This window comes from Lingula anatina, chromosome 7, assembly GCF_051362555.1.
Source record: "Lingula anatina isolate TDL-2025a chromosome 7, LinAna3.0, whole genome shotgun sequence".
Taxonomy (NCBI): Eukaryota; Metazoa; Brachiopoda; class Lingulata; order Lingulida; family Lingulidae; genus Lingula; species Lingula anatina.
The window spans coordinates 13,357,548-13,369,813 of NC_141773.1; the positions used below are offsets into that span (position 1 = coordinate 13,357,548).

Genomic DNA, 12,266 nt, shown 5'->3' on the forward strand with positions numbered 1-12,266 from the left:
GTGGTGTGTGGGGGTAGGGCAATATCATTAGTATTGACTATCCCCATTTCCAATGTTTAATTTGCAAACAAACCTGTTAAAAAGGATAACAACTCTTTATATGAGAGTCCAAATTCCACAATTAATACATTGTTAACAACAAAAATGTAAAATAAATTCCAATTTACCACCAAAATGGCGGTTATTGCAATTATTCTGGAATCTGTGCTTGCCATCGGACCACAGTGACCTTCATAGATGGCTTCCTTCTGTAATGATCTCTTAAGATATTATTAAAAAAACTACACAAAAAAATCCAATGGACTAACTTTGAATGTCGAAACGGATTCAACAACCAAAAGAAAGTATGGGTAAAATCCGTTTTACAGCACTTTTCCCGCCAAAATGAAGAGTTGTCATCCCTTTAACAGTAAAAAATATCTTTTTCCACAGATGAATTTTGATGTGCGCCCGATCGCCGCCATTCTAATTCACAATTGATGTGATCCGGATACACGTTCCTGTAACTTTATTTGCGTCGTACATTGAAGCACCCAATGTCTAACACAGCGAATTATCTGAACTTCGGTATCATATATTTAAATCTGAATAAAGAAGATCGACAAGATCTGAACCTCATGCTAGTGTGGGAATAACTGTCAGAATTATTTTGTATACAAATAAATAGGGTCTAAACTGAACAATTCTTGCAGCCGTTGTATTAAACTGAACCATCAACTATATTAATGGCTGTATTGATGTACCGGCCGATACTAGTACTGATGTTTGTGCAGGTTGGAAAGCCTACTGATGTTTCCTGTTTCATTTTAAAAAGAGGCATGCCTACTGAAAAACGTATCATTTAAAAATCTTCAACCAAACGATGAATTGATGTAATGTTTATTGCTTCATATCCACAAAAAAAAAATGAAACGTTCAACGTGACTTCGATGGCTATTTCATATATTTGACATTGCCATTATTAACGGCACTATTTCGTTCTTGTACTTTTTATTAAAGTAATTGAATAAAACAATTTTGGGTATTTTTTTCATTCAATAAATTACAGTCTCATCATTATTGCACATCAAAGCGCAATTGTTTATGAAATACCACCCCCAGTACTTAAAAGAAATAATTCATATATGTGCGTTTATACCCAGTATGATTTATTTCAAGTGTAATATGTAACCATTAAAACTTGCAAGCTTGACTACCCAACCCAACTCCTAAGGCAATATGTGCACACATGACTATTAAGGTATTGTCCCTAGAAAAGGCATCATGACCCTAAAGGTCCAAATATCAAACTGTTTTTACTACATTCCAAGCACACGTATGCAAGTTACAACGTGCTTTTGATATATCACTGATTTACATATAAATGACCAAAGAAAAATGAAATACATTACACATTAACAAAATTGATTCATATTTTTTTCAGTCAAAGACACTGATATGAAAGTAGGGTTAAATCAAATAATGTCACCACAGAAGACACAAAATGTGTTGAAAATATAACGACACAGGGTCCCAAGCCTTGATCGTGGAAATTGTGTCTCATTATTCACAACAACCACTGTATGATGATCTACGATTTCCTTCCATTTCGACATTTCGCGGTTCTTATCATACCGATATATTTGGCAAATATTGGCCACATTGATTGATCGAGCGAATTCTGCACCCAGCATTGTCAAAGCATGCTCTTTTGTATCAGAACGTTTTTCGGCATGCACAACAAACACTTGGTGTGGATATCGAGCAGCGGTCTTTGCAAGAAGTTTGGGTAAAGTTACCATCTTGTCTTCAGTAACAATCTGAACCAAATACTCCAAAATGCATTCGCGAATAAAAGAGCTTCGTTCTTCAAATTTCATAACAACTTCATTTAACTCTGATGTCATGTTACCTTGTCGTGCAATGGTGTTATGTAGCGAGCTTATCGGCTTCAGCAAAATAGCATTCGTTTTCATAAACACTCCGCCATGCATATACAATAGTACAAGTGGCATTAATGTTGTATCATAATTGCTATGTTGCGTTTCTCTCGATTTGACCATTTCCAAAAAGCTTGCAATAGGTTCCGTGAAAGTGTTGGGGTCATACTGGGTAAGTTGATCCAACATCATGCCCAATGTGTAGTTCTGAACGGCCACGTGATACCCGACTTCTGTGAACAGTTGCACATCCGACTGACCCAAAGTGTTGCTATATATTAACACCTTCGCAAAGGGATGATGGTAAAATATACTTTCTATTGAACGACGTTCTTTCAGAGAAAGGAAAGAAGACCAGGACAAAAGGGAGAATATTAATTCGTTTCTGAGAGGGGCATCTGGGATATTTAGAGGAACAATGCCAAAAGTTATAGCAGTTTCGCGGAAGTCAGGTCGTTTCTGAATCTCATGCCACAAAGTAGCACGCAACCGCATCATCTTACCGCCGTTTGGATTAGGTTGCGGGCGATCCCAGTCAAACCCTTCAAGTCCCGAAAACGTCTTCGTTTTGCCTTCACCCTTAGTAGTGACTCTGTGGAACAAATCTGATAACCCTTCGAGTCGATAGTGAGAACCTCCCGGCAGATGATCGGTTTGAACAAATACTACTGGTGTGCCCATTGCAACAGAGGGCAATGCGCAATGGAGTCTAGATGTAATAACCAATTTTGCCCGTGCGTATCGTTTAATCAAACTATACACGTGCTCCATCAGTGACCATGAATTGTTTCGCACAACGTGTGATATTGAAATAAGAGATGTTTTAATATGATGGGGAACGATTTCTTTTAAAGTACTGTTATCAACGTCAACAACAATTATTTCTTGGCCTCTTTCGTGCTTATCAAAAGGGTTTTCCAGTAAAAGGGTGGCACATCCCGACAGATACGAGTCTACGTTGTTGTCTAATAGGCTTCGTACAGTGAACGTATCACGCGCACCAACAAGTCCTTTGTTGTGAACATAGTTTGCATTTGTTTTCTTTAAAAACGATCTTTGTAAAAACCATTTGGTCATATGCATTGATATCAACAATGGATCTACGTAAGGTGGAGGAGGCCATGTGGTTTCTAGCCCGTACCATGCATTGATGATCATTGTGACGGTTTCTTTCTTTTTTTCGGTTGGTGTCTTTTGTTTTGGGTTATTACCAATGCTAGACACAGACCAATCCTCTCGGTCGACACATCTGTCCAAGTAAGGCAGAAATTGCAATGCTGCCCAACTTTGCATTTCATCTCCCAAGTTGTGTGATCGCCCGGTGTAGCAGAGCATGCCGTAGTGATTTTGTCTCGGGGGTAATTTTATCAAAACCTCACTAGGACTGGCTTTTGTTATCAAATTACTATCCTGTTTCATCTGAAATACAAGAGACTCTATATTCCAAGTTTTGGCATTTTCGTTTTTTAAATAGTCTATATGAGTTTCTGTCATGACCCGTTCAATAAACGGTGACCTTTTCTCAAAACGTGACTGTAGGAACATACTACTTTTGCTGATCCATTCACCAATGAAGAAATCATCCGGTATTGGGGAAGGAATGTCGTACAAAAGATTTAGGTGCAGTCCACCATAGTTCCACAACACAAGCAGAACACTTACCTGATGCAAATATGAGAGGAAACGACCACCATGCTTATGTCGGTAATATATAGATTCTGAGACAAAATTTTTAAGCGGTGTATCCTTAGCCAAATAACGTAGAAACAGACGAGTTGCTGCAACATTTTTGAATTTACCCGCCAATTGAACCCTGTTTATTTGATCTTCACAATGCTTGCTCCCACAAAATACAGTTATGTTTCGATTAGAGTTGGACAAGAAGATTTCCTGGATCTTGGTTTCTAATTGTGGCGGGATTGCTCTAGAGTTTGACCACACTAACAGTAAATCCATCTTTGTATCAGTGTAATTATTGTTTATATCCTGTAAGTATCCGTTGATGATCTTCTTACTTCCATTAACCTGTAAGTCTTCATCAGTTTTCCAAATAATGGTTCTTGATTCCTCTTTTGCGTGTTTTCCTGAAGTTGGTGGTCTCGCACCCTGGTGAATCAAAAGAGAACACATTGCGTTTTTATTGATGCCTTTACACCTGTTCTGTGCATGCGCTAGTAATTGCAGCGCAGTCTAGACTTCTCGTATTTAGAAACCTGTGTGGGCAAAGGTTTATTTTTGAGATATGACATGGAGGGGGCTAAATAGGTCGAGTGTTGGAAAAGGCACCACCAGATGGATTCAAATGAGTGAACCATGATGTCTGACTGTGCTAATTAAGTGGCGCCAAAACTCAACATTCACTGTCTTTTTCATGGTAAACACCTGGGAATATAGCTGCTCAAAAACTTTTAATGCAAGGGTCGTGTTAGTAAAGTAGATATGCAGAATGATCCAATGTTTAGTGTAAAGATTAACAATTTGCAGGTGTATGTCAATCATTCGTCTATCGGGTTTTAGACTCAGAAACAAAGGCATCATGCTATACATTAAAAGACTTAAGCACCCTTTGTACTTAGCAAAGTAAACTACTTTCTGCGTTCCTTGTTATTTTTCATCTATCATCATCTATCAACTATCTCTTAATCCTGATAAATCAAGATGCTCAGGAAGTGGCTTTGTAATTTCCATTTCAAACCCTGCCATCATAAATTCTATTACCTACCATGTAATGAAGTGCGCTCCAAAAGATATGAAGTATGATAAGAACAAGTAGTCCAGTAAAGAAAACCCGCTTTTGACTTCGTGACATTCGAAGCATTGTGCTTGAAGATCTGTAAATAAAATAAAAGAATAATAATAATATTGGTTTTACGAACAGACAAAGGTATTACAATTGAGGAAGTTATATATATATATATATATATATATATATATATATATATATATATATATATATAAGATCAAGCCCATTTAGTCACGATCATCTCACTGCTTACAACCCACAGGAGTATAAGACCATTCGGAATGAATTGATTACTGTTGTGGAAAAAATTGATGACATACCGAGTAAGTATAGCAGATCAGCTGAAAAAAAGTTGGACTGCGTCACAATAATAAAAGATGAGGCAACTGATTGTAGTAACAAAGAAAAGCTGCCACTTGCATAGGGAAAAGGGGAAAGTCCACCCTGTGATTTATGGCCAAATGGAAGCAATTAAATCTGTCCGCGAGCAGATGGCATTGTACCCGCTCTGTAGGGAACTACTAAGGTGATTCCTCAATTAACTGCAATACGTACTAACAAGCTATCCAGAAGGGCTTATTTTTATCTGTCACAAAAGAGCAAGTGATTTTAAATCAGATTAAAACACTCTCCTGTCAAAAGACAATAGGTCATGCCAATGTCTGAAGGAATCTGAGTTCCAGGTAAGGGTTAGGTCTTATCAAGCGGCTTTAAACATGGGATGGGCCAGTGGGGATGTTTCATGGTATGGGACTGAACGTCCGCCGTTCACTAAACAGACTTACGGCCCATTTGATACTTGCTTGCGTTTTGTTATGTATTCTAGTTGCCAAATTCCGAAAAAAAATCAGAACTAGCCGACGGCTTCTCGAACCTCTCCAGCTGCTCATCTTTAATGTCATGTTTAAAGAGATTTTGCTTTAGAATTGCCATCATGACAGAGAGACGTCGTTTTCCATTGTTACTTCTGCGTTATGTTACCTGCTGAGTGACACAGATAAGTGAAGCTATTGGTGTGACCGCGTGTTACCAGACTCGTTTCACGTGCCGCATTGCGACAAAGTGACAATTAACCGTTCAGTTTAATTAGTCATTACCAGGGTTAATGAATCGTGCTTTAAGCCAGATTAAGCACTCGGCGCTGAGCTTTAGGAGAAAAAGAGCAGATAACTGTCTCGGCTTCGCCTCGCGAATTGTCTGCTCTATTTCTCGTTAAGCTCAGCGCCTTGTACTTTATCTATACCGGAATTAACTGTCTTGATTGCTGTCAAAGAGACTCAGCCTGGATCTGTTAAATGTCAGTGTCTGAGCAGTTATGCAAACAATTACCAGCCCTGTAATCAACCTAGAAATTTCATAACAGGGTCAGGGATAGTAAAATGGCCGTCTATTTATGTAAAGACATATCTGTAAATATCCTGTGGCCCTGGTAGAGGATACAATATTACATGGTGTAACCACAGAAGCAGTACTTCGACATGCAATCAAGAAAACGAAGAGAATATCCAAAAATAATATTGAAGAAAACATTGAGACTAACAACTGCGCCGTAGAAGCAGTCACACACTTCAAGGGACCAAATTACACAGTGAACGAGGTTGAAAAATCCCTTCCAGACTTGAAGGTTCAATGAATTACGTGTGTCAATTGGCACAACAGACAATGTTAACTGCTCCACAATAAACGTTTTCAATGGGGTTGAACTCCCAAAATGAAAGTACGTTTACAATTGTCGTTCATTGATAACCCTGGCATTTTATATATTCACACAAGAATATTAAAAACTAAAGGATCAGAGAGGCAATACCGCCTCCAGGTATTGTACCACCGGCTGGAGCAAGCGCATTCGAGGGAAAACAAAAAAGGGGGACACCACCTCCAGTGTTGTGCTTGACAAGCTCTAGAAAATGCAGTACAAGAGTTATCAACTTTTTTGTTGATTACAATTTATAACAAAATCAAAGGGAAAAGTAAAAGGTCAAATTCAAATTTGTGAAGTGCAGTTCATGGCAAAAAGTAGGTCAAAGGTCAAATTTAAGGTCACAGTTATATTGCCAGTTTATGACTTCCTATTGAAGTTCAATAGTAACTATGCGCGTATCTCTGCCAGTTTTGGAGAGATAATGGACAGATAATTTCAAAGTTCACTTTATGGTTAAAAGTAGGTTAAAAGTCAATTTCAAGGTCACAGTCAGATTGCCAGGATATGACTTCCTATTCAAGCTCAATCGTAACTATAAGTGTATTTCTGCCAGTTTCGGAGATGTAAGGGACAGAAAGGTTCCAAAGTTCAGTTCATGGTGAAAAGTAGGTCATAGGTCACAGTAAGATTGCCAGTATATGACTTCCTTTTCAAGTTCAGTAGTAACTATGGGCGTATCTCTGGTAATTTTGGGGTTATTTCACATTTTATATTCACCACTGAATATTGCGACGTTGATCGCATTTCGAAGTATCATACCCCAGAACAAATTTTGTAGGACTACCGCGGGCTCATCCTGTCGGTGTTCTGACTGATGCTCCGAAATGCGATCTGACACACACCTTGAAAACGAGTAGTGTGGTCATATATACCGGTTAATTCAGGATCCTCATGTGCCGAGTCTGGTAGTTGGGTAGGCCAGATATATACCGGTACATTGTATATAGCGCAACTATAGTAAACTGTATGGTAAAAGAAAAAAAAAACAGACACCACCTACAGTGTTGCGCTTGACAAGCTCTGTAAAATGCAAAAAAAAAAAAAAAAAAAAAAAAAGGTCTCTATCATTAACCGTTCAGAATTAGAGTTTTCGGTTTCGGCATCTAATGGCTGCTCCTCTGGTGAAAATGCTCCGATTGACCCCAAAATCTAAGCAGTATAGAAACTATGTATATGAGCGGCTGTCAGAACTCTACTGGGTCAGGCCTTATAAACGGAATATTGTGTGGTACCCTGTGAGAGGCGTCTCGCCTTTGTATGAGTTTGATCTAGAAAAGCTGGTTTTACGAGGGACGTTGGTGATTGGTGATTAAGGGGGAGTGGGGGTGTGGTAGTTCATCAAAGGTGTTTCGCCTTTGTCAGTGTGTATCTGCTTGTGCAAATCACTTATGTGCCAGGACATCTCGTCTTAACAAGGGTGTCTCGCCTTTGTGTGTGTATCTGCTATGCTTTTCACAATGAAAAACGTCCTCAAGTGTCTCGCTCAAGATGATTTCAGTACTTTCAAAAAAGTATCTCGTTTCTGTGGCTGCGGGGCTTAAAGATAAGGGCACAGTGAATGAGGTAGTGAGGACACTTACCTGTGTCTGCTGTGGTCACTAATGTGAGCTAGGGATTCAAACCAAAAACAAATCAAATTTGTTGATTGCTCAAGAGTCGAATGAGAACTGTTAGGTATTGTTTGGGGGGGTCCGCTCATGCCTTGGTTAAAATACCTCTTATAAAAATAACACGGTCCAAGGCTGGACCCCTGGGGACGTGGTATTAAACGATATATCTGATCACCTAGCTAACGCGTCTTTGACTGGGTTCCCATACTAAGATCGATCCATCTGGATCGACCTAACTCCCTGGGGTTTCACGCTAAATTACTGTAAGCTCAAGAGGCTTAAATGTCTGTCACGCCTACCGAAACAGCTAGGGGTAAAGATAATTACTCCCTAACAGTTTTACTATGCGTGACAGACGTTTAAGCCAGTTAGTTGGATAGCAATTTAGTCAGACTCTCCAGGGAGATAGATCGATCCAAATATCTGTGGGAATGGTCCCTGTATCACACAAGCGCGCGTAAAATAATGTTAACCGAATAACTATACATATCTTGGCTTCTTCGTCCCTAACGTACCCCTGAAATAAAGCACAGACGATGAGCTTATTTTACATACATACCTAGAGATGTTTCGTGACCGTGGCGCTATGCTGATCATTAAACATGCTGTAGTGAACATGGAGGTTGCGGCCTTAACCCTCAAGAGACCAAGCTATTTTAGTGACTGAAATGACCAAGTGGGGTCATCTATGACCCCATTGTGCTCTGTACAGGGATCCTTATTATAAAAGGCTGTTGAGGCTTTATCACACCCATACTACTCCCAGGATTTAAGACAAGTATTTTATAATGATCTAATGTAATACATATTCGGTAATAATACTTTTATTGCATGAAATAACCAAGCACAGATTTTAAGAACAACATTACACCGGTATTTAGACAGTCCTTGTCAGTTTCCACTTGCAGAAATATTTTTCTTTTTATTTGGCACACTAAATGAAAAAAAAAACATATTACAAAATTACTTTGAGTAAAAATATTTTGACTTATGAGATAGCATCCTGCTAACTTCAACAAGAATAATTAGCTGACTTGCTGGGTAGGGAATACCCTAATGCTGGTAAGGAAGTCATACTACTCAGTACACATTCAATCAACCTACATGTATGTTACTACCACATCTGTGTATAAAACAAAATCCACACAAACAATTTGTTAATAATATGTATAATATGAATAATATGATATTAACATAGATTTCCGAAATTCCCGAAAATTGTAACCGTCAAAATTAGAGACAAATTTATGAGAACAAGTTCCAACAAAGCTACTGAAATTAGATTCAGCGATGCACTTTTAGTAACACTTCAAGCATAATCTTCACAAACCAATTATTTGTGCCTATGTTTTGGGCACACTGGTTGGTTGCATGAAGCACATGCATGTGACATTTTCCTGTCAGTGTTGCGTGGGCAAAACATTTGAATAAAATTTAAAAAAAAACTAATATTTTAAAACCAATGCTTCTCTTTGGGGTCATAAATGACCCCACAAGAGTTTGTGATATATACGCCACACTTATGGGTTGATCCCTACAAAAAAAACTGTGAAAGTGTGTAGGATAAGTAGACTGACAAACTCATGCAAGGAAAGAAAATTCGAATAAAAAATAAAGAGATGGCACATTAAATCATATGGCTGGGGTCGTAAATGACCCCACTCGGTCACTTGAGGGTTAAGCCCGTGCCTATAAATATCCCGCTTCACTCGACATTTTTTGCGTAGCGTCCCTCGGAAAAGAACTCGGTTATAACATCGAAAAAGTCAAGACATTCTCGACCATATCTCGGTAAAAGTTGTCGAGACCTCTAAAATGCTGAAAGTCGAAGACACAGTTGTAACACATGGGTAATGTTAGTAATACCCCCTTTACACTGGACGGCGTCCTTTCTGCGTCCTTTTGTGCGACCATGAAATTTGGCATCGCTGTGGTCTTAAAAAGGAGGCACGAGCATTAATTTTGTATCAGAATGAATGCTCAATGATCGACCAGTTGTCGGCACGTAAAATATTATAATTTTTTAACTCTCAAATGGGGCCGGACTGCTGGACGCAGAAAGGACGCCGTCCAGTGTAAAGGGGGCTTAAGTGACAGCCATGCGTGAATAAAGAGCGGGGAGTGCTTTGTAGAGGAACCGAGCTGATTGACATGCTCTTATGGTATATGGTATGTGATGTAACGGAAGAGGAGGCCGATAGAGATTGCATGGGGTAGAAACAGAAATGAAGAAAGCGGCGCGGGTAACAACTGGAAAGTAGTTTTAATCTTTTTTTATTATTTATTTAAAAATAAATAATAAAAAAAGATTATAACTGAGTTGTATTTGCTACCTCGCGTAACATCAGCAAAAGATATAGTCAACAACTTCGTTACACATGCAACTCTTTTCTTGACGAAACCGCAGGAATTGGTGAGGATTCCTGAGGCATGGAGCCTTCTTTGAACAATTCTTTTTCTATTCTCAGCCTGCAACTTGCGTGATCACTGCAAAGCTAACTCGCTGCACGGTTCAAATCCCTTAAGCTTTGACAGTATAAATAGACGTCTTGTTGTGAACCGTCTAAAACGACTTTAACTTTAATTTATAACTGTACTGAATTTCAGTGTATCAATTTCCATTAACGAATTAACTAAGCTATGGGCACCGACATGACTCCAGATTCGACTCAGTCTTTCACTTTACCTGCACAGAGAAGCATAACAGAATCACCTTACATCTTCAGTCTCAAGTCTAAAAGTGTCTTTATTATGTGCATGCATTCAAATTTTATACATATTATCTACAGTGGATCTATGCGTACGAATGGCTGCTACTTATTTACATACTAATTGATGTGCAATATTAACAGGTGATATGCATCTGTCTCAGGCATAGGCCTACCTACGGGCCTCTACAGAAAATAATATTTATGTATGCAGGACAGACGCAAATTAGACAATAAAATGTTGACTATTTTGATTATACAATGTGGAATTGGTGCAGGATTCCACAGTCTGTCGTCTCTGTCATTATAGCCTTCTTCGGGTGGTCACTTCGGGGCATAGCCAGTGTCCTCCATCCTTCTGTAAACCCTGCATATAAAGTCTGACCAGACACATGAAGTCTGACCATATCTGTCGGCTATCTGGGAAACATCTAGACGGCATACTTCTTCCCACAGAGGGACCATTTCCAAACCCTAGCGTACTAACTGTGGATCGATCTATCTCCAAGTGGGGATTCTCGCTAAATTGCAATCAACTTAAGCGGGTTAGATGTCTGTCACGCCTACTGAAGCTACCAGGGGGTAATAAATTATCGTACCAGACATTAAAGCCACTTAAGCTGAGAGCAATTTAGCGAGAAGAACCTTGGAGATGGATCGATCCTGTTAGATCGTTCTAGGCATGGAAAGCCAGTCAAAGGAACAATTTATTTTCTTTCGCCATTTGTGGGACCAAATCACACACTGAACGAGGTCAACAAATCCCTTTCAGAAATGCATGCTCTATGAATTCTGTTTTTTGAAAACTGACAATGTTAACCTCTCCACTATAAGACCGCCACCTCCGCTCGAAAGCGACCCCCTCCCCCCCTCTCACCATCCATAAATGGCAGGTACAATATCACTTCTTGGGTTTGAACACTCGCCAGTCATTATAGTTAGGACAGGACAGGGTTTCAACAAAGCTGCTTAAGACGTGCGTGGCACATATATAATACATATCCTTCCCTGCGCTTTTGACGAGTCCCCCGCGTATGGAAATAAATGGCCACAACAGTACCCAAATTAAAAACTGTATTGTGCCTATCTGAACTTCGTCCGGTGGCACCAACTTCTGCTCCTATGAAAATCTTCGAGAAGCTGGCGTTATCACCCATTGTATATATAAAAACAACTAGACCCGGAGATTCGGTTACCAAAACAACTGGAATATTCGATGCCTTGTGGTGTTTATTTATTTGCTTGGAATTTATTAATGTTATTCACTTTTGTTAAGCCTGTGCGTACATTGAATGTGTACTAGTACAAAATAATGCATTACTGTAAGAAATTTAATTTGACCTTAGTAGCTGTATTTTGCACTGTAAATATATAATTCCCACTGCATTTTAATGGCTGTTGTTGATTTTGTAATAAACTTTTTTATAATTTAAAATCAAATGACCTTTAAAGCGCTTTCCTGGTGGTAACACAACCAAATATCTTAATATTTCAAGAAAATATTTTAATATTTTAAGAAAAAATGAGACCTGTCACCCTACCGAATCAGCTAGGGGGTAAAGATAATTACCCCCTAACACTTTT

The 12,266-nt window shown here is 39.0% G+C and overlaps 1 long non-coding RNA gene across 2 annotated transcripts; it reads right to left on the reverse strand.

The window, feature by feature from the left end:
* Nucleotides 1-1,127: 1,127 nt before the first annotated feature.
* LOC147760774 (uncharacterized) lies at nucleotides 1,128-10,705 on the reverse strand. 2 transcript variants are annotated; one of them, XR_015335544.1, is made up of 3 exons: nucleotides 10,661-10,705; nucleotides 4,642-4,750; nucleotides 1,128-4,025 (listed from the first exon to the last, which is right to left on the reverse strand). It is a non-coding gene; the product is annotated as an uncharacterized LOC147760774 (long non-coding RNA). The 2 variants fall into 2 exon arrangements; XR_015335545.1 differs by lacking the exon at nucleotides 10,661-10,705 and adding an exon at nucleotides 8,534-8,612.
* Between the last annotated feature and the right edge of the window lie 1,561 nt (nucleotides 10,706-12,266).